At 49.6% G+C, this 21,420-nt stretch overlaps 1 protein-coding gene across 1 annotated transcript in view; it reads right to left on the bottom strand.

The window, feature by feature from the left end:
• norpA (no receptor potential A) overlaps window positions 1-10,692 on the bottom strand; it is a 307,805-nt gene extending 297,113 nt beyond the window's left edge. The window contains exon 1 of the mRNA XM_072289167.1: window positions 10,327-10,692. The gene's annotated coding sequence lies outside the window, so the exon portion shown is untranslated. The remainder of the gene's footprint in view (window positions 1-10,326) is intronic.
• Between the last annotated feature and the right edge of the window lie 10,728 nt (window positions 10,693-21,420).

Raw genomic sequence — 21,420 nt, 5'->3', positions numbered from 1 at the left:
ATGTGGCACCTATTCCATTACTATAATACACAACTGCTTACATGCTCTAGACAATAGCTACGAGCTCAAAACTAGGTCTGCGCTGTCTTTCTGTCCTTTGCATTATACCTGACATACTGTTTCACTTATTTCTCCCTTAAGGCATCAAATGCATTATCAAAGGGTGAGGAGGAGGGGGATGTGAAGCCTGTAACATCAGGATACTCTCAAGAATTTAGAGAACATATAACGGAAATGCAGTTGCAATAGTTATGAGAAACGTAAAAGCAAACAACTGTCAAAGATAAATATCTATACACTGAAAACAAGTACAGAGGGTAAAGACAAACTTGGAAAACAAGAAATTTAGCAAGTAGGTATGTTTCCTAGCTAATTAAGGGAAAAATTAGACATCCACCCAATCGTAGAAATTGCTACAAAAGAAAACCATACAGGTTCCTCGAAAGAAAAGCCTTGCAGTTGAAGAAAAATTCGTCCTGGTCCAGGACTCAAACCCGGGACCACCACCTTACTGGGGCAGTCACTCTACCACCTGAGCTAACCAGGCAGCTAGTAGATGGCAGGGCGAAGTCGAATTTGTCAACAACTCGAAGCAAAGGCAAGAGTTTCACGTTATAGTTCTGTGGAAACCCGCAAGGTGGAGAGAAGTAATTAATTAAGGGAAAATGAGACATCTACCCAATCGTAGCAACTGATACAAAGGAAACCCATACATGTTGCTCGAAATAAAATCCACGCAGTTGAAGAAAAATTTGTCCTGGTCCGGGACGATTGGGTAGATGTTTCATTTTCCCTTAATTAATTACTTCTCTGCACCTTGCGGTTTTCCGCAGAACTATTACGTGATATGTTTCCTAGAGTTTGTGCAGTGCATCAGTTCAGGAGCAGTGTGTGTATGAAGCTATGCACACCAGGTAGATAGTTTTCCTCTGAATATTTTGTGGCCTATGCACGTGGCTGTGATCAGGAAGAGCATTCCACACTACTGTAAAGGGCAAAGAGTATGTGTTTACAGCTGACGTGTGACAAATTGATTTTAGCTGATTGGCCGAGAAGCAATGTGTGACAATTTACACATGTTATTATTGTCTGGCTAAGTATTAAGGTTGGGCAATATTCTGAACTGTGGCTTTAACAGCATATCGTGCGACTTCAGGCAATAGAAAAAGAATGAAGCTGGCAAAGGTGCAAGATGACATGGCACAATGCAATTGAAGGCAAGCCAAGTGACTGTTCTAATGAAATACTACTGACTTAAGTATTGAGAGGGGATAATGTGAGATGCTTTGTTTTAGATTGATTCCTTAAGTGCAGCTAGGCAGTGAGGGGTGCAAAATGGAAAATGCTAATTCTTGTCTCAGATGTGAGGAACCAATACTGTACAATGTAATGCAGGAGAACCAAGGTCTTTTAGGAAGAGTTTATACCTAGAAAACTTTATCAGCACAGCTGTGACCCTGTCTAAGGCCAAACCATGTTTAATACAAGCCAAACCCATATTCCCATGATGGAAGACTACAAAATTCACATTGACATTATCACCAGATCTCCCTCTAGGTAATATCCTAAGATACTGCCCTGTAAGGATATCACCCGCCACCCTTCCATGTGAACTTGTTCTAGGGCAAGTTGGTGTTTAGGTTTACTATAAGTGTTGTTCTTAGCACAAAGTACAGGACATGAAGCCAGATAACCGGAATGACCCAAAGAACTGCCAACTACCAACTTTTTAGCAGCGGACCCAGATACAAAACTAAGATGCTCATGCACACATAGCACACAGTACAAAGAATGTGTAACAAAGAAACACATTGTCACAAGCTGCCTTTTGAAGAAAGCAACGTATATATGTGTCCATAATACAAGCAGACCCTTTCTTTCTTATGTGAAAAGTTTCCAATAATTCCCTCACACTTTGGTCACTGCTCTTGCCTGACAGCTTCTCTGTGTCTTTCCGGTTGGCTTGCTTCATACACCATACTTCACACCAACAACATGTCTAGTAAATCCTTGTAGGTGCTGTGTCATCCTGTTTGGTGCAACCTTTGGATGCGATCTAGTTTTAGTCGTTCCACTGAGTGAGTCAGCAGAAGGGTTTCCTTTCCCGAATCCCCAAGCAGGGAAGCCCCACACTCGACCCGCTGTCTATTCTTCTGCTGTTACAGGTCTTCACCCTGCACCTGACCTAGATTTCACCGTTCTTCTGCTTTTATGTCATGTTCCTTATGTGCCTAGGACACTGCTAAGATGCACCAAGGCTTCTAGCTTTCCAAGTAATTCATTAATATTCAAACTCTAGATAAATGGTCTCTGTTGGTAGCACTGGCCTATCAATGTGCCTGCACTTCCTGCACACAAAACAGAGGGGTTCAGATTTGTTGATATCAAGTATGGCAAGAATTACAATGACAATATACAGTACCGTGCTTCTTGTTATCTACCAGGCCGAAATGTTGAACTATAAATTGCTACTGTAATTCTTGCTACACTTAATGTAGGATTTCCATCTGTGCCATGAGTATGTGCTGTTTATTACCTTTAGGCACCACTGTACGTAGAGTAGTTCTCAATGTTGTTCTACAGTTGTTTTCAATGTTGCCTTGATTGCATCAAGGCAACATCAGCTGCATTGAGACTTGCAACACCATGCATCAGCTACATTGAGACTTGAAGTATTGCAAATAGCTTTTACAATATTGTTACATGGAAGCTGACACAACAGGGAAACGTATTTGCGATATATTTACAAGGAGAGCAAGCACTGAGCCATATGGTCGAATGCGCGTGCCAGCTCAAAAGCATCATCTTTGTCCATGCACTTCTAGAGGAATATTACCGTAACATGTCCTCCAGTTGCAGAATCACCGTCACGGTGCTTGCTATGGTGTATGGGAGCGGTAAAGTTTAAGGCGGGATATGTGAACAACGTCTGTAGGCAGCGAAATGAAGGAAGAGGTAGACTTGAGGTGGGCCAATCGCGTAAGTGACATCTGTTACACATCTTAAGGCACGGTAGGGTTCGGAGTACCGGGAAAGCAATTTTTCAGAGAGTCTGATATGCCGAGTCAGAGTCCACAGAAGCACAACGGCGCCCGGGGTATAGATAACATTGCGATGACAGGAGCCATAGTGGTGCCTCTGGTGGTAGTCTTGCGATGCTGTAAGGTGATGGCGAGCAATATGGTGCGCCTTGTAAGCTTTGGAAATTGCATTGCGGGCGTACTCTGGGCGCAAATGGTCAGCAGCGGGAATGATAGTGTCAAAAGGTAGCGTTGGGTGGTGGCCAAACAGAGGATAAAAGGGTGAAGAGCCAGCGGTATTGTGACGGAAGGAATTGTAGACAAACGTAACGAAGGGCAATGCAGTGTCCCAGTCTTGATGGTCAGAAGAAACATGCATAGAAAGCATGTCAGTTGGCATCCCGCTGAATCGTTCAGTCAAGCCGTTCATTTGTGGGTGGTAAGCCATAGTAAATTTGTGTTTTGTCATGCAGGAGTGAAGCAGGTCATCGATAACTCTGGAGAAAAAGCAGCGCCACAGTCAGTGAGGAGTTCACAAAGGGCTCCATGATGCAAGATGACATCCCGTAGCAGGAAATCAGTGACGTCTGCTGCACAACTGGTAGGGAGAGCGTGTGTAATTGCGTATAAGGTGGTGTGGTCTCTAACAATGGCAATCCATTTGTTGCCAGCAGTAGAGGCAGGGAAAGAACCGAAGAGATCAAGACCAACTCAGAAGAAGGGTTCAGATGGGATGTCGAGGGGCTGAAGGAGGCCAGCAGGAGGCATAAGTGGTTTCTTTTGGCATTGGCACGGGTCACATGCAGCAACGTAGCGACGAACGAGGCGGTAAAGACAGGGCCAAAAGAAGCGATACCGAATGCGATCGTAGGTCCGGGAAACTCCAAGATGACCAGCGGGTGGGGTGTCATGGAGCTGGCCGAGAACGCTCAAGCGCAGATGTGTAAGAAGGACAAGCAGCAGTTCGTGTCCATCCGGGTGGACATTGTGGCGATATAATGTGCCATCTTCAAGCACGAAGAGGCGAAGGGATGGATTGGATGCTGGAGAATCCAGCTTCTGAATAAGCTCACCTAAGATGGGATCATGGCGCTGTTGATCACGGACGTGGCTCAAAAGTGGACAGCACGAGTACACATGCAGGCACACCATCGGAGGCTTCAGATGGAACCACAGGATTACGAGACAAACAGTCAGTGTCCCGGTACAACCAGTAGACTCGGTAGATGCACATGCATGGCAAGTTCTTTCTTGGCGGAATGCTGGCAGCCTGCAGGTTGGCCAAACAACTCCCGAAGTTTTGTCTTAAATACGCTCCGGCTTGTGAACTCCTCTTCATTGTTATCGAACCAGGCCTTCGCAGTTCCCTTTAGATAAAACATGTTCACCAGCATCAAGGTCAAGTCCTACCTCTAATGTGCGCTTACGCACTCACAAGTCGAATCCAGTTGTCAACATCGTCACTATCAGCGCCAGAAAATGTCCCAGGATCACGGGATAGAGCCAGGATGACAGCTGGCATGGCTGCTGATGCAGTTTCACTGCCGGAAGACATGCCTAGAGTGGCAACTGCTGCAGAGCTCCATCTTGCATCAGACCCCCCTGCATCTTCGCCAAGATATTACGTAGACCCAGACACAACAGGGAAATGCATTTACAATATATTTACAAGGAGAGCAAGTACTGAACCATATGGGCGAATGTACACGCCAGATCAAAAGCGTCTTCTTCGTCGATGCTCCTCTAGAGGAATATTACTGCAGCAATATTACGAGAGGGGATGTTCCTAGTACGAGCTCTCCTCACCTGCCCAACTGCCTTCAGCCCCAACAGCTACAGTGGACTCCTTCGCAGCTGCTGAGCTTGCCCTAGTTTCCTTCTCGTGAATGTTTGTGCAGTGCTTCACCCTTGTACATGTCAAGACATTAGAGCAGCAGCATTGCCTAGTAAAGAAACCCCAATGCAGTCCTTGGCATTGTCAGCATTGCATACACTTAAACACAATGCAACCACATCAAACTGAATTGGCTTCTAGCACCTGATCTATCTGAAAGTACAACTTTTCTTTACTCCATTTGTGTATTCACAGCAGAAAGGCCAACTGAAGTTGAACTGTAACTGAAGCCAAATACATTCATAAAATGATTGACGAGGCTCTGAACGGACACTAAAGACACATGGTTTTGCAGTGATTGGTTGATTATCAGAAGAGACAATGAAAGTCCAACTTCCATTTCTTAAAAATTTCATATTAAAACCTCAGTGCCAACATGCTAGGGCATCACATATTTTGAAATATTTTTTTTTCCTATTTTGACCATTGTGACTCGGCAAGAATTATTCCAAGCTTGCTATCAATCATGAGATCTACTGAAATAAAATGTAGTCCTACCATACTGATAAAAAATTGATGAGGTTTGAGCAGATGACATCGACATCCACGACATTAGGGCAAGCTCGTATGAGAACTTCAAGGCCGTTCCACCATCTGCTGTCTTTCCTTTTTGCATAATTTCTGCCTCACTGAACTTCCGATAGCAAGAGTGGCTGTTTGTTTTTTTTAATTGTAGAAGGGTAATTTACAGATACCACTCAAATAATTTTTCCCTGTAGTGTCTGTCCAACATTCAAAAGCTACACATCTGACAAGAGAGAGGTCGTAGTGGAAGATTCCAAGTTAGTCCTGCCCATCTGGTGTTCATCAATGTACCCTTAAATCTACACACAAGCACATTTGCACTGCTACCTCCACCAAAATGCAGCTCCTGTAGCTAGGTCACAGTGATTCATGTACCAATTTTTGAAGAATAAAATAAAATAATATAGAAAATCCTGTCAGCCCACAAGTGCATTTTCCTTGACCTGTTTTGTAGTTAAATACAATGCATCTTTCAGCTGATAAAATTAATCTCCTTTAGTGCACACAGTGCCAGTTACCATCAGCACTTGTTGCTGTGTAGACCAGCAAAAACAGCAGCGACTCATTCGTTTGTTTGTTTTCCAGCCTGCAGTAGGAATTTTATCCTTATTACGCCTGTTTTTCTTCAATGACCAACAGCAGCAGTTTGCCAAAATATAGATGTTGTGATTCTGATGTTCTCGCTAATTTTTATAAATCATATAGTTGAAGGATTGACTTACAAAGCATGCTTGTATGCTGATGACTACGTGCTCACACCGATGAGTCTATAAGAAATTAGAAGCAGAGTATGGAGGTGGACATCGCAAAACAGGCTGATGATGATGAGGTAGTGAAGCAGCATTCTCTCATGTGAAAAAAAAAAAAAAAAGAAACAGGATTGGCATTCAAGAAGACTTGTAGCTTGACCTGTGTGCCGACCACATCGGTGGCTTTTTATTACTACACATGGAATAGACTTGTAACTTTGTTTCTGCTAAGTGATCAAGTCATGGGGCACTTGTAACCCTACAACCCCTACTGCCCACTTCCCCATTCTAATGAGCTGTTTATGACAGAAGTCGGAGCAGTGTGCAGGTGGTTTAAAATGAGAATAAAATAAAATATTTTCGCAGACTGAAAATTACATATACTGCCTTGCTCCTGACAGTAGAACCATGCCCAACTGTTCATTTCTTCTTTGCACGTTTCTGGGTGAAATGTAAAAGAAAAAATTTCACAAGGGTCCACAACCTATATATGAGTAAGAAGGTCTATGACATATAAAGTTGGAAACCACTGAAACAAAAAAATCTGAAAAAGAAAGAGCTCACTATATATATAACAATACTTGAAATCATAACATATGTTGTACAATGCAAGAGTACTCTGATGCCTACAGAAAGCTCTAAGCCTGCTAAATTTAGAAAAGTAGTGCTGATATCGTGATGACCACTTATGCCGATGATCATCAACATGAAGCCTGGTTTTCACTTGACACAAATTTGATCAGCATGTTTTATTTTGCATTTACTGTATGTTTGTGATAACAATGGAAGTGTAATATAAGCAAGGGCAAGTAATGAAGCAGGACGGGCACAATCCTGCTTAGCAGCAATGCTACTGAGCTGGTAGACATAAGGAAGACAAACCCAAAGGAGGGCACACTGTTAAGCTTCAGTCATCCACCTGTGAACCTAAGTGATCAGGAATTCTTTCTGGTTATGGAACTGGGCATAAGGGACAGTCGTAAGTACAGCAGTCATTCTGGCAAGTGAAAAAGACAGAGAGAAAAAAAGGAAATACAAAGAAAGAAAGAAAAATCACTGTTAATTTTTGTTTGTTTCGTGTTACATTTGTGGGTTTATGTGCTTTCACAACAAGTACCTTCCATCTGTGTGGCAGAGGTGATACCCTTCACAAATTGAATATTCAAATGTATTTGCTGCAGTGTGAGAGATTAGGCTCTGCTGGATCGGCATGTAGCAAGTAAAAGCTTTAGGTTGTGATTACCCCAGGTATTTTTTGTTGCCTTTTCTTCATTCCGTCCTGTACATACGTGCAATGTCATTTAACAGAGACATTGTTTGTAGAGCTGCACAGCTGACCATGAAATGTCCCTGCTTGTCCTTGCTTGTGTTGCACTGCCAACCATTACGAATTAACCTAATTATCAGTTTCTTGTATTGTGTATTATAGCATAATGTGCTAGCACATGCACGCCATGAGGGCTAGACTACAGAGGAGTGTTCTGTAATTAGCCACCTATTGGACTGTCCATTTCAACTGCCGCTGACTGGCTGGAGCTGAACCAGCAAGAAGGAGACTGGCTAGGAGTACCTGTTTCTTTCTTGCTGGTACCCCAGCCCAACCAATCAACACTTCAACAGCAGGCGAAATGGGCACGTTCACTAGTCTGGCACTTAAGGCTCACTCACACTAGGCTGATCCAACACTGATTTCTGCCTGCTCACTGCCGGTGACGGTTTTTCACCTTCGTCTCAGCGCCTCTGTCACACTGTACCAACTCGGAGCTCTCCGCCGACCGTCGGCAGATTGTCGGCGTCGGTACCGTGTGACGGAGGCGCCGAACCAAAGGAAAAAAACGGAGAGTCAGCAGACTGAAATCGGTGTCGAATCAGCCTAGTGTGAGTGAGCCTTTACAGAATACCCTCCCCAGCAGTCTAGCAAAGACAATTCATGGCACTTAATGTATACACATCAATATGACACGTGGACTAACACCTTGTTCTTTGAGGGGAACTTATACTGCGGATGATGCCCACCTTTCTGTATGGTGAAACAAAAAATAGGCACTAGAAATTTTCAGGGAGGCATAGTGTTCAAGCAATAGTGACACAATCATCATGAAAACACAAGTGACATTAGCTGCTGCACTATATTCCAGGAATAATGGAGAGCTGTGTGGAATCAACAAATTTTTTTAGTGTTGCAAACAATTTGAACATTATATTTTTGCCACTAAAGAGCTCATCATTTTACATGCCATCTACAAATTCATGACCAGTCTCTGCGACAGCATACTCGCACTTGGGCCAACAGCTTTTTAATGGCCCAGTTTGTATCTTGCAATGTCCAGCACACTTTACCACACAGCACTTTAAGGAGACCGAATCTATTTTCATAATTTATATATGAAGGGTTAATATTATCAGGAGTATCATTCGACTCACAGGGACTTTAGCGGCACTGAAAATTTTAGAAGCTGGTGTCCACGTCATCTAGCCTACCCTCTAGCACTCCAGCTTGAGCCTTTTATGAATAAAATTTCTGTTAAAAGCTGTGCCAGCCCAGCACTGGAGGTTACTTCATATTAAACAGCATAGTGGTGAATGAGCTTCGATCCAGCACCAAATGCACATTCTCAATGTCTAAGGAATACTGGACCCAATACAAAAGTATACCCGACACTGTCTGAGACGTCTGCGTACACGCTTAAACAGGCGTAGCTATAGATCCCCTGGAAAATAAATATCAGGCAGGAAGGCAGCTGCCCTATCGGTTCCACGGCATTGCGTCTGGGCGGCGAAAACGCCTCGTCTGCTCTACAAATACCAAACCCCTCATTTATAGAAATATCATAAGAAGCCAACAAACACATGCGAAGGTTGTGGGTTCGGTTCCCACCTGCGGCAAGTTGTTTTTCCATCCACTTCAATTTCCATTAATTTATCGTTTCTTTATTTCATTTATTAAGAACAAGTAATTTCCCCTATGTTATCCTTGGTGTCAGTGTTTGTTGGCTGCTTATGATATGACTAATAAAAATCGGGCCCCTCGGTTAACCCCCTTTCTTCTCGCTCATTTCTAGAAAGTTGTTGAAAGCGTACGTGGTACGTCCTACACGGGCCGTGAACAAGTGCAAGTCGTGATCGATACGGGCGACGAAAGACGGAACGCCGGATGACGCTCAGCACGCGGCGCACATATTATGCGAAATGGTCAAGAGGTGAGACGGACGCGCGGCGCCACACTTGACGTGACAGTACGACGGTGTACCTGGCACTCCCTCGCGGCACGCGATGTTTCCAACATTACAAGCCGCGCGCCCCGTCGATGTTACCGGAACACACACGACGGTTCCGCATGGACCGAAACCGCTGCAAGCCGCGTGCGCTAGTTCCTTCTCGAGAATCCTTCGGCGTCATCGTCGCTAATTACAGAGCAGCGGCATATCGCTAGATAGCACGGCTCCCTTCCAGCGCGACAAGGACAGAGGAATCAAACGAAACGAAGCCGTACGTGGGATGTGCTGAGCAAAGCCTCTAACGGCCGCCTTCTCAAACAAAAATATTTGTGGCCGCCAAGAATGCGCGCGGGGGCACCTGCGCCGCGGGCATCCGAAAACGAGCGCGGATTAGAGGTGCAACGACATGTTCAAAACCGCAAGACAGCGTGTTCCGACTCACGGTCAGGGACCGTGGGAGGCTCTTTACTGGGATCCGTATCAGAGAATGCGCGCATTACGTCCTCCGGCCGCGGAAAATTTCGTCCGGGCGGACTGCAAAACACAAACGCACATCACTTGGCTCGGACGCAGCTGGGTGCGCCCGTGAATCAATCATCCGGCAAGGGACGTAAACAAACGGCGGTTGCCGCGCGTGGCAAGCAGGCTGCGCGCGGACATCGTCGCCGATTTTCGGCCGCGCTGCTTGTGCACTACGACAGCGGAGAGGCAGCGCGCACCTCAAGGGGTGGGGGGAATGGTCGGCCCACAGCCCGAAAGGAGCGAAGGGAACACATCTTCCCGCGGGGAGGACCTGAGCGGCGCTGTTCCGAGGGATGCAAAAAAAACCCGTTCGGCCACCCCGATCGCGGCCGGACGGGCGCAGCGAGGGGCGCTGGTTAGAATGCGAGAAATACACACTGCAAAGGCGTCGCACTCACCTGCTTGGCGGGTCGCTGCCGCTGGCTCGGGCCGTCTTTGCCGCAGTGCCGAAGGGAGCGTCGCCGCCGCCGCGCGTGAAATGACGATGGGGCTGATGGCGCCCGGGAGCGCGTTCTCCGCAGGTGCGCTGCTGCTGGTCCCTTGCTTGTATTGCTCGCACGTCACGCTCGCCGCATCCACTTTCTCAACCGCAACGGTCCGATTCCTCAGGGCTTATGTCGTTAGAGGGTGGGGTTTGCAAGGTCGCAGCGATGATCTAATTAGTCGCAACCGCTGGTGGCAGGTTGCGGCGAAGAATGTGAACCTGTACAAGAACGTTCGCACGCTATTGTAGTGCACAGTGGGGCGGATAAGCGCCGAAGAAGATATTTGGAGCTGCAGTGGCGACTTGTGAACCAGCCGCAAGCAGTTCTGATCGAGTGTGGGGGGCTTGTGAAGTGCACCCTACTCCCCGTAGCGAAGGTGGAAGGCAGGTTCTGTACACTCGCAAAGCGTCGCCGACTTGGCTATTTCTTCGAGTCGAGACTACCTATTGCGATGAATAAAAGAGAGAAGTGGTTCGTAACGAGAAAGGAAAGGTTGGCGCTATCTTCTGCACCCCTTGAGGAAACGCGGTTGAGCGCCAAACGAATAAGAAAACGAAACTGCCGAGGACGCTTTCATCCTCTCTCTAATTGCCCGGCGCGCGCTTCACCGCGCATATTTGAACTGAGCGGTTGACCTCTGGCCTCCACGAGTGAGCAATGCGCAGTCGTGATGAGGAAAACGATTCGTGTTTATTCGTACGGTTCCGTGAGCGAAGGCCACGTAGAGCTGCCCTTTGATTAATTTACCGACGAGCAAGTTATCCCATAGAAAGCGCTTCAGTCGTAACTTTATGCCAACAAAAATACGTGTCACCCCACAGTTTTAAAATCAGACGCATCCCTAGAAAAAAGAAAACTGATAGAAATTTCTACAAGTCTCTTAGGAATATGTAAAGGTTGTACGGGTCCTTCTATGAGTCTGATATATATTCCCACCTGACCCATAGAACTCTTACCAGACCGGTAGACAGCAGATAGATCTCGCACTGTGCTGCCTACGAGACCAAATAGCATGATGTATCAGTCTTTTAAACCCAGATAGAGATCATCATACAACATTGTCACGACTCGCCCGAATTCGTGAACAATTAAGGGAGGCCTCGAGGCACCCTCCGTTAGGCGGACGCTCCGCAGCGTGGTGGCGATGAACGATGACTGACGCCGATCGAGCAGCTGTGCTAGCTCGTCGGTGTTTATTGGGTGCGGTAGCCAATGTTGCCTACCGAGCCTGGCGGGCCAACGAAGATGATGCCCGAGGGGGCGTCACATGCTTGTCACACCTAGAACATTGCCTAGAATCACTGGAAAAAATTTCAGAGTACCGCATTCGTTTTCCCCGCGCCGCCGACGCGTTCATTGGCCCAACCGTACCACGTGACTTTGGAGTGCCATATTGGCCTCGAGCTCCACCACTGGAAAAGCTGGCGCCACCGTCGGTGTGACGTGCTATTAGGGATCACGTGGACATAGCGGTCGCGTCGGCTGCTTCGGGAGCGCCGAAGCGAGCTGAAAACGAGAGTTTAAATTCCCTCGTACGCTGCGGTCCTCATTTAGTGGCGAGATTTTCCCGCTTCGAGTGCCTCCTTTACAACGCTTGAAAGCACTTCAATAGGTAGTGGCTGCTTTTGAAGGCGCGCAACATGGTAGGCTATTGCTCGGTGCCGCAGTGCCGGACTTACGCAACGGAGCCCGGTGTCAGCCTTATTCACACGCAGCCGCAGGACAAGAAGCTGCGTGAAGCTTGGCTCGCGAAACATAAAACCGGCAAACGGTCATCGGCTACAACTCGGGTATGCAGCAAGCACAGACGCGAGAAAGATTTCTGCTACGCCGCCGGGTATGCGATGTTCGGAAAACGCGCACTGAGACGCTCGCCCGAGTCCGCTGCCCGACTAATGTCATGACGGTTTGGTCTACGAACTTGTCGATGCTATAGATACTGGCAAGTTCACTGGAGTGGAAAGGGAGTGGTAAGAAGCACATTAAAAAAGCATGGCATATGGTCATGTTTGTGTTATGGATTAATGCACAGGATTACCAAAAAGAAGCAGCGGGAAATCGCACGCTGAGAACGCCGATAAACATACAGCGGCGCAACTCGAGAAGTAATATTGAAGCGTCCTAGAATTTAGAAGAAAAAAACATTGAATCGTCGCGACGGCACATCACAGTCCCCGTAGGCGTCGAAGCCTCTACAATGAAATTATTTTTGAATAGCTCTGATAGCGCCCACGCAACAATGGTTGCTTGTATACTGTCAAATGCTCATATTCTGCGGCTCATGGCACGGTGCGAAAACGCGCACGCAGTGAAAGCGAAACAGTACGCGGACAAGCATGCAGACGCGCAGTCGGTCGCTGCGAATCTGTGCGATCGCTGCATTGAGGCTTCATTCTAATAGGCTCCATCTAGTTATACAAACACTATAAGGACATATTTCACATACTCTGCTCTCAGCGTTTGCCTAACTTTCACGCAAGAAACCGGTTCGGGAGACTCCATCGCGGCGGCCGCGGCAGTGGCGTTCGCTGTACGTATTCGGTAAAGAGACATAGCGTCTCTAAACGATACTGTGCTTTCAGTTTGCCCAAGATTATTATTTAGACAGTAAAAAACTTCCCCCGTTTCAAAAGTACTTACAGAAATATCCGGGAGAGCTCGCGCGTGGTGTTTTCAGTGAGCGCTGACAGCAAAACCTATGAGGAGCGCGCCACGTGATCCCTCATACTACGCCAGCGAGGCGCTTCCGATAGATGGCGACTCCGTAACTCCTCGCCGCCAATACCTTCCAAGCGCCGGGCGGGCCGGCTGAGTTAGTTTGTTCTTTATTCTATGGTTAGAGCGTAGGCAGCGCAGGTTCCCTACGTTTTTTGATGTTACGATTGTCGCGCTCGCGTTTGACTGCAAGGAAATCATGCCTGGCTGCTGCGCCTTCGGATGCAGCAACCGAACTGAGTCTGGAAATACATTTTTCTAGATTCCGACCGGGAAAAATGACCGAGAGCGTCGTTCTGCGTAGCTACACAGAATCGGCCGGGAGAACTTCGAGCCTACAAAAAAACACCCGCGTGTGCGAGGTATAAGTACACCTTGCTTGTGCTTTTCGGCACTGTTTTAGAAGATATTTAAGCGAAGTGCACGCGGTGTTAGCGATGCTGCGAAAATAGGAGTTCATTGCAGGGATCGTTCGCGTCTTGCACGTTTGACGCGGGCACACGGGTACGCGTTTGTTGCTCAACACACGCGGTTATTCCGTGCTCGTGGCACGCGAAGGCACACTTGTCGCGCGAGAATTCCGCGTCCTCACATGCACCAGGTACTCGCATGATTTCTCCGCGCACGTGAGCGCGCTCTCGCCTCGAGTCACTGGACCCATATGGCACTTGTTTTTCGCACATCGTGACGATCGCGCAGTCAATAAAAACATGATCAATACGAGGCCCATGATACTTCCTTTCTTCCACTTATCCTTTACTCATTTATACATACGCAATTCGAGCTTGAAATCAATGGCCAGGTGATATTAACAACACATGCTTCAAATTTTGAGCTTGTAAGCCGAGCACATGCAATGAACTGAAGTCAGCATACATATTATCTTTTATGTTGAAATGCTACTGTGCATACCCAAATAATGTTGTGCTTGATGCCCCATAATAAGAAATACAATACAACAGAATACCCAGTAGCTTTAGTTTCACTGTGTCACTATGAATGTTACATAAACCGCTCTAAAAGCACAATAATTTTATACATCACCTATGTAACTTAGAAGAAAAAAGTGCTGCGTCACCAGCCGGCGTTCCTGCTTTTTTTTTTCTTACACAGGCAGCAAATCTTGGCAGTCTAACAAAACAGTCATAAATAAGATTAGAAGAGTAGCCGCTCATGAACGCACTAGACAGCCGCGCTCATAAATCACAATGTAGCAAACGCTCGCGCATTATCAGTGTACAGAAGTACATATACGTTGCTGCAATCACGCAAATGGCTCATATTGGCCTTCCCCAAGATTTAGTGCGCAAAATGGTCATCGAAGTTGGTTTTTACGCCTGCTGTGCACAGATCGTGTTACGATCACGGCGCAAACACCGGTGCGCACACGGCAGTCGCAGTGTGTCGTGCGTATACGGCGGACGAAGTCGCCCGGCAGAATCGAGAACGCGCGGTATCCCTTTGCAAACTAAATTAAATGTATCCGATTTAGCTTGCGAAATTATACAATGAACGTATGTGCCTGTGACACTGTCAGGTGTTAGTTTCGTCCTGATTGGAAACATTCAATAGAAGCCGACGGCGATCCACGATGTTCATGCCCAAAAGCACAAGCTTGCCTCATTCCGGCTCGAAGTGACGAAGTGTTTCCTTCGTAGCTCGCTCCGCGGAAGGGAAAAAAAAAAAAAACGCGTGCATAAGCTCCTGATAGCAGCGCTAAGCTGCTGCCCACAATCGTAGCACAGTTCCAGCAGTGAACACGATCGGCGTGCAAAACAACCACCGGCTGCATTACTTCGCACAAAATAACATTTTATTTTCGTTCTTAGCTACCATTACCTCCGGGCACAAAGTATTTGTACTTCAGTAAACACTCAGCCCGATGTGTCACCGAATATCAAGCTCTTCCAACACGGCGGCCTTCCCGCGACGCAGTCGGCTTGGAAGGTATATGGCGGTGGCCGCTCAGTGTTGCCAGTCAAATCCCGACGTCTGCGGTACTCTGAAATTTTTTCCAGTGACTCTAGTCACACCCCCTTACCCCCAGTTTGTTTGTCGACAACAAAAAAACTCCCAAGTTCAATGTGCGAGGCTCTGTCTCCGTTCTAGCCGGGTCGATGGCGCCTGCCAGCCAGGCGAGTAACGGTCCGGTGGCTTCCGCCGTCGAGTATTCCGCCTGGGCACCGGTGTTGACGGGCCGGGTGTGGCAACGCCGGGTGCTACCTGAGACAGCCTCGCTCCATCCGGAGGGTCCGCAGTGGTCGGCCTTGTGAGTGGTGCCGGGCTCGACACCGGCCCAACGTGCGCCGCACCACTGGCAACGGCCTCCGAGGTTGGCGGTGCTCCGCTGGAAGCGACAGGTGCTGCCGCTAGTCCTCCTGCGGGCTGTAACTCGGAAGTGGCAGTCGAGGGTGCTGGCCAGGTCCCAAGGCGAGGCCTAACATGGTCGGCGTGTCTGTACCACGTAGCCCCGTCTGGCATGCGGACGAGCAGCGATGAGGCGCTGGCAGGACACCACCTGTCCGGTGGACCAGGGTGGGCCAGGACGGAAGTTCCTGGCGAAAACTGGAGCTGTCGGCTCCGGCAAAGGCCGGGACGGCACTCTTGGTCAGCAGCCAGCTTCTGTTTCAGCTGCTTCAGGAGAACTGTGGATCGGAGGTCCGCGGATGCAAGACGTCCAAGGGTGTCTTGACCATACGACACAGCAGGAGCTCACAGGGGGCACAGGGGGCCAGTGACATTGTGGGGCGTGGTCCGGTACTGAAACAGTATCCGGGCAATCTGCGTCCGGAAATCCCAAGTCTGGCTCTTCTTGAGCTTGTCCTTGATGGCTTGCACCACCCGCTCGGCTGCGCCATTTGAAGCAGGGTGGTACGGCGGTACCATCATCCGGCGGATTCCGTTCTTCATCAGCCAGGCCAGGTACTCAGTGCTGGCGAAAGCAGGACCATTGTCGGACACGATGACGTCCGGCAACCCCTGGGCGGCGAAGACCTGTCGTAGCGCTGCAATAGTCGCGCCTGCTGATGGAGTGGTGACAGGTAGAACCTTCACCCAATTCGAAAAGGCGTCCACCACCACCAGAAAGTAGTGGGCCTTGAAAGGTCCCCGAAATCCACATGTAGGCGGGACCAGGGTCTCTATTGGAACGGCCAGGGCGTGATTTCCACATGACGTGAGGCTCGCTCCTGGCCGATTTGGCAGCTCTGCATCATGTGAGTGATGTCCTGGTCCAGGGACTAAACATGGGACCGGGCCACCATCTTGGTTTTTCCACGCCAGGATGGCCCGCGAGCTGCAAGTGCAGGACCCTGGACCGGAAACTGGGATCACCACTCTGGAACCCCACAGGAACTGCCTTGTCAGACCCCAGCAGCCCCAAAAGCTGCTTGTGGTCCGTGACCGCCTCGAACTTCCGGCCTCGCAGATACTGGTGGAAACGTTCGACACTGAACATGAGGGCCAGGCTTTCCTTGTCCAGCTGGCTGTAGCGTTGCTCTGCAATATGAATCGCACGAGAAGGAAACGACACAGGGCGCTCCAGGCCATCCTTGTCCCGGTGCGCCAGGACGGCTCCCACGCCGTATGGCGACGCATCTACGGTCAGGACGACAGGCTTGGCAGGATCGAAGTGCATCAGCACTGGAGCATTGGTGATTAGCTCCTTGCTGCACTCGAAGACCCGGTCCTGCCCCTTCTTCTAGACCCATTGCTGACCATCTCGAAGCAGAAGATGGCGCGGCTGTAGATGCTCCGACAGGTTCGGCAGAAAACTCCTGTAGAAGTTCATGAGGCCGTGGTAGCTCTGAACCGCCTTCTTGTTCTGGGGCTTAGGCGCCTTGAGCACAGCATGAACTTTGCGGGGAGCCGGGGCTAGGCCAGCCTGGGAAATATGTCACAAGTACTCAACACTGGGGGCGAGGAAAATGCACTTTTCCAGCTTAAGCTTGAGACTGGCGTTCTGCAGTCGTGCCAGGACGTTGTGCAGGTTCGGCAGGTGGTCCCTGTCGTTGCTGCCAGTAACCAGGATGTCATCCAAGTACACCGTCACGTGCCTCATGCCCCTGAAGAGGTTGTCCATCTCCCTCTGAAATATGGCTGGGTCTGAGGCCACGCCAAACGGTAAGCGCGTGTACTGGAAGAGCGCCAAAGTTTGACATACTTCAGGGAGGCATCCTGGAGCACCAACTGCGGGTAAGCATCTCTGAGGTCGAGCTTGGTAAACTTCTGTCCACCGGACAACGCTGACCAGAGATCTTAAATCCGGGGCAACGGGTGCTTCTCGATGGTAGCGACGGGGTTGATTGTAACCTTGAAATCCCCGCAGATTCTGACACTGCCGTCTCGTTTGAGGACTGGTACGATGGGAGCGGCCCATTCAGACGTCTTGACGGGCACCAGGCTGCCCTCTCGCTGTAACCGTTGCAGCTCCTGGGTGACTCCGTCCTCCAGGACGAACGGCAGTGGGCGAGGTTTGGAAAAACGAGGCTGGGCTCCCTCGGGTACATAGATGCCAGCCGTTGTGCCGGCAAATGTGCCCACCGCTGGCTGGAACAGGGACTCGAACTCGGTCAGGAGGCTGGGGGCGTCTTTCAGCACATGCAAGCTGGCTTCCTGGTACTCTGCCAGACGAACGCCCAGTGCATGAATCCAGTTTCGGCCCAGCAGCGTCGGCGACGACCCCTTGATTAAGTAAAGGGGAAGGGTTGCCTCCCTGTCACCAAAGCGAACGCTGACCTGTGCCTGACCATGCATGGACCCAGGATAGCTGCCCGGAGTAGTTGCGCAGCATCACGCCCAAAGCCTCGACGGACACACCGGGGAAAGTACGCCTGAAGAGTTTCCCGGCCATTACCAACACGCTGGCCCCTGTGTCCAGCTCTATAGAAATGGGGTGCTCGCAGATTTCGACGGTCACCATGTACAGCGGCACAGACGACGGTACAAGGCCTGTGTTCCACAAGTCGAAAATCTGCGGGTCCTCGGCCACGACGTGGAGCCTGGCCGCGGAAGTACTCGGGCCTGCTGCCGCACGCCCCCGCCACGTACCCTGGCCGCGGGCTTGTGTGGTACCTGGGTTTGAACCAGGCTGCTGCTGCTGTTTGCTGTTCGTCCTCCCCCTTCGGCATACACGTGCCAGGTGCCCAGCTTTCCCGCACGTGAAGCATTGTGCTTGAGAGAACTGGCACTGTGAGGGGGAGTGGGCACCACGACAGCGGCCACAGGTGCCACCCTTTGTCGCCAACTTGTTGACCGCCGCTTCCGCCGACGGTGAGCCAGTCGCACGGGCAATCTCGCCGGCTTCCTTGCCGGCAGCTTCCATTGCCAGCGCTGCCTTCACGGTGGCGTACAGATAGGGGTCAGGAAACTCCAGGATTCGCGTCTGCATGGCGGCATTGTTGATGCCGCAGATGAAACGGTCCCGGAGCAGCGAGTCCAGCTGGTCCCCGAAAACGCAGGCACTCGCTAACCCTCGTAGCGCAGCAACGAACTGCCCGAGGATCTCTCCTTCGCGGCGGCTCCGGTTGTTGCATCGGAAACGCTCCATTAGTGTGGACGGTGCCGGGTTGAAGCGCAGTATGGCGAGTAGCTCGCAGGCGTGGCTGGCTTGAGAAGGTCGAGCAGGAGACTGAAGACGCGGGTCCGGCAGCATGGCCAGGAAAATTTCCCGCTGTTTGGCCTCGGGTGTGTAGTTTGCCCGGAAGTACACGTCGACTTGTTCCTCGTAAATTGGCCAGGCGGACCTATCTCCCTCGAACGGCTCGAGCCTTCCGTACAGCGGCATGGCGGCAGCAACGGCCGGGGGGCGGTGTTTCGCCGCTCGCGTCGGCGTGGGACGATCCGTGGGTATTCGTCGCCCATCTGCCCGGGTTCGTGAAGGGAGGGCTCGAGGCACCCTCCGTTAGACGGACGCTCCGCAGCGTGGTGGTGATGAACGATGACTGACCATATGGACTGACCCCGAGAAGCTGTGCTCGTCGGTGTTTATTGGGGGAGAGGTTCTCCGCAGTACGTACCACATGGCTCTGCACTGCGCATGCCCGGCCGTCGCCTAGCAATGGTACCACCGCTTGCGCCGGCGCGTGCAGCAGACGAGAATCGAATGAGCGCGCGAAAGTGACTGGAGAATCACAAACTATAATATACGACTACACCACCAGGCGTGCCCGTGTGCCCGTGGCCGTGAGCAGATTTTCGCACCACTTTTTCTGTGGCGGGAGTAACGATGGATCCTGCCGTACCGACAGCAGCTGAAGAAGAAGCTTTAAAGAGGCACCTGCGGGAGTTTGAAAAAGTGTGGAAACACCTGAAACGGTTATGCAGGCTTCAAAGAAGTATACGAAGAGCTTCTGAGGGACCTCGCCGCTGTCAATGTGTACTTCTATACTGAGCACTTTGTAAAGCCAAAAGGTATGTTCATCGCAAGCGTGTAGTACGTACGTACCGCGTCAGGATCGATGGTACGATGATATAAATATTTATTTTATATCAGGCAGGCTGATGTTCAGCACTCAGCGCGGAGATGTAGCCGTGAATGAAGATATGCCTTTTAAGGTTGTCCAAACCGTGGACAGGGCAAGGTTTGACTACGGGCTAGTTGGAATTCCATGGTATAAATCGTAACTTACAGCGCAAACATAGACGGAGGACAAAAAGGACGACGTAGACAAGCGCTGTTTTTGGACACCTTAGACTTCTGTCAACCAAAGGACCAGGCAGGATTCCGTAAAGGCTACTCAACAATAGATCATATTCACACTATCAATCAGGTGATAGAGAAATGTGCGGAATATAACCAATCATTATATATAGCTTTCATTGATTACGAGAAAGCGTTTGATTCAGTCGAAACCTCAGCAGTCATGGAGGCATTGCGGAATCAGGGTGTAGACAAGCCGTATGTAAAAATACTGAAATATATCTATAGCGGCTCCACAGCCACCGTAGCCCTCCATAAAGGAAGCAACAAAATCCCAATAAAGAAAGGCGTCAGACAGGAAGACACGATCTCTCCAATGCTATTCACAGCGTGTTGACAGGAGGTTTTCAGAGACCTGGATTGGGAAGAATTGGGGATTAGAGTTAATGGAGAATACTTTAGTAACTTGCGATTCGCTGATGATATTGCCTTGCTTAGTAACTCAGGGGACCAACTGCAGGGGCTGCTTCTTTGGGCGAGACCTTCACAAGGTGCAAGATTCAAGAAGTGCTCGACAGGTACGTGACAATTGCGCGGAGACTACGTGGATCCGATATGGGTAGAATGCGCTCATATATCTTACGAACTGAAGCGTGCAAGCATCGGTACGTCACACGAAATTCTGCTTATGCGCGTTCACGATAGCATATCTGCCATCCGCATCACTGCAGTGAAAGGTTATATATTGTCACGTGGTCGTGACGTCAAAGAACACAGTAGCAAAACTGTGAAAGGCAAAAACTAGCTTTTATTGGGCGAACCTGTGCCCACAAAACAGGCTACACTTAAAGCACAACAAGAGCGGCGAACACAGTCGGCGATCGTCGTAAAATCTGCTCAGCGGGTAAAGCGCGTCGGCTTTTATAGATCAGCCGTCGAATGTGCCAGATTAACCGATGGGACCCGCGTGTCTTCCACAAAGTTCTACACTATTCGCGTCACGCGATAAAATCAGATAACACAAAGTTCGGCGACAACAGACAGCGGATAGAAGCATCGAAAACTTTCCAGAAACTTCTTTTACATGCAGGCGCGTCCTGCGCTGCACGATAACATTTGTTAGGCGGCCAAACGTGGTCGCCCGATAAAGATAAGTACACGTGTCATTACCCCCCTCTTAAAAAGCATCGACCCGATGCTGCAAACAAACGAAAGTAATAAATAAGCACTCGTAGTAAAGAAAACAACAAAATAAGGGAAGTTCGTTAGCGTCCGTAAAACGGTTTAAGACGCACCACGTGGACCACTTCAGGTCGTGCGCGGCGCCGCTGTGAATGCGAAATGCCGTCTGGCACGACCTCATAGTCCAGTGCGCCAATACGTCGGATGACCTTGTAGGATCCGAAATAGCGTCGCAGTAGTTTCTCACTCAGTCCTCGTCGGCGTATCGGGGTCCATACCCAAACACGGTCGCCGGGCTGGTACTCGACGAAGCGTCGTCGGAGGTTGTAGTGTCGGCTGTCGGTACGCTGCTGGTTTTTGATCCGTAGGCGGGCGAGTTGTCGGGCTTCTTCGGCGCGCTGGAGATAGGTAGCGACGTCAAGATTCTCTTCGTCAGTGACGTGCGGCAACATGGCGTCGAGCGTCGTCGT

This window comes from Dermacentor andersoni, chromosome 7 (genome assembly GCF_023375885.2).
Source record: "Dermacentor andersoni chromosome 7, qqDerAnde1_hic_scaffold, whole genome shotgun sequence".
NCBI classification, from domain to species: domain Eukaryota; kingdom Metazoa; phylum Arthropoda; class Arachnida; order Ixodida; family Ixodidae; genus Dermacentor; species Dermacentor andersoni.
This window is presented reverse-complemented; position numbering and strand designations above follow the sequence as displayed.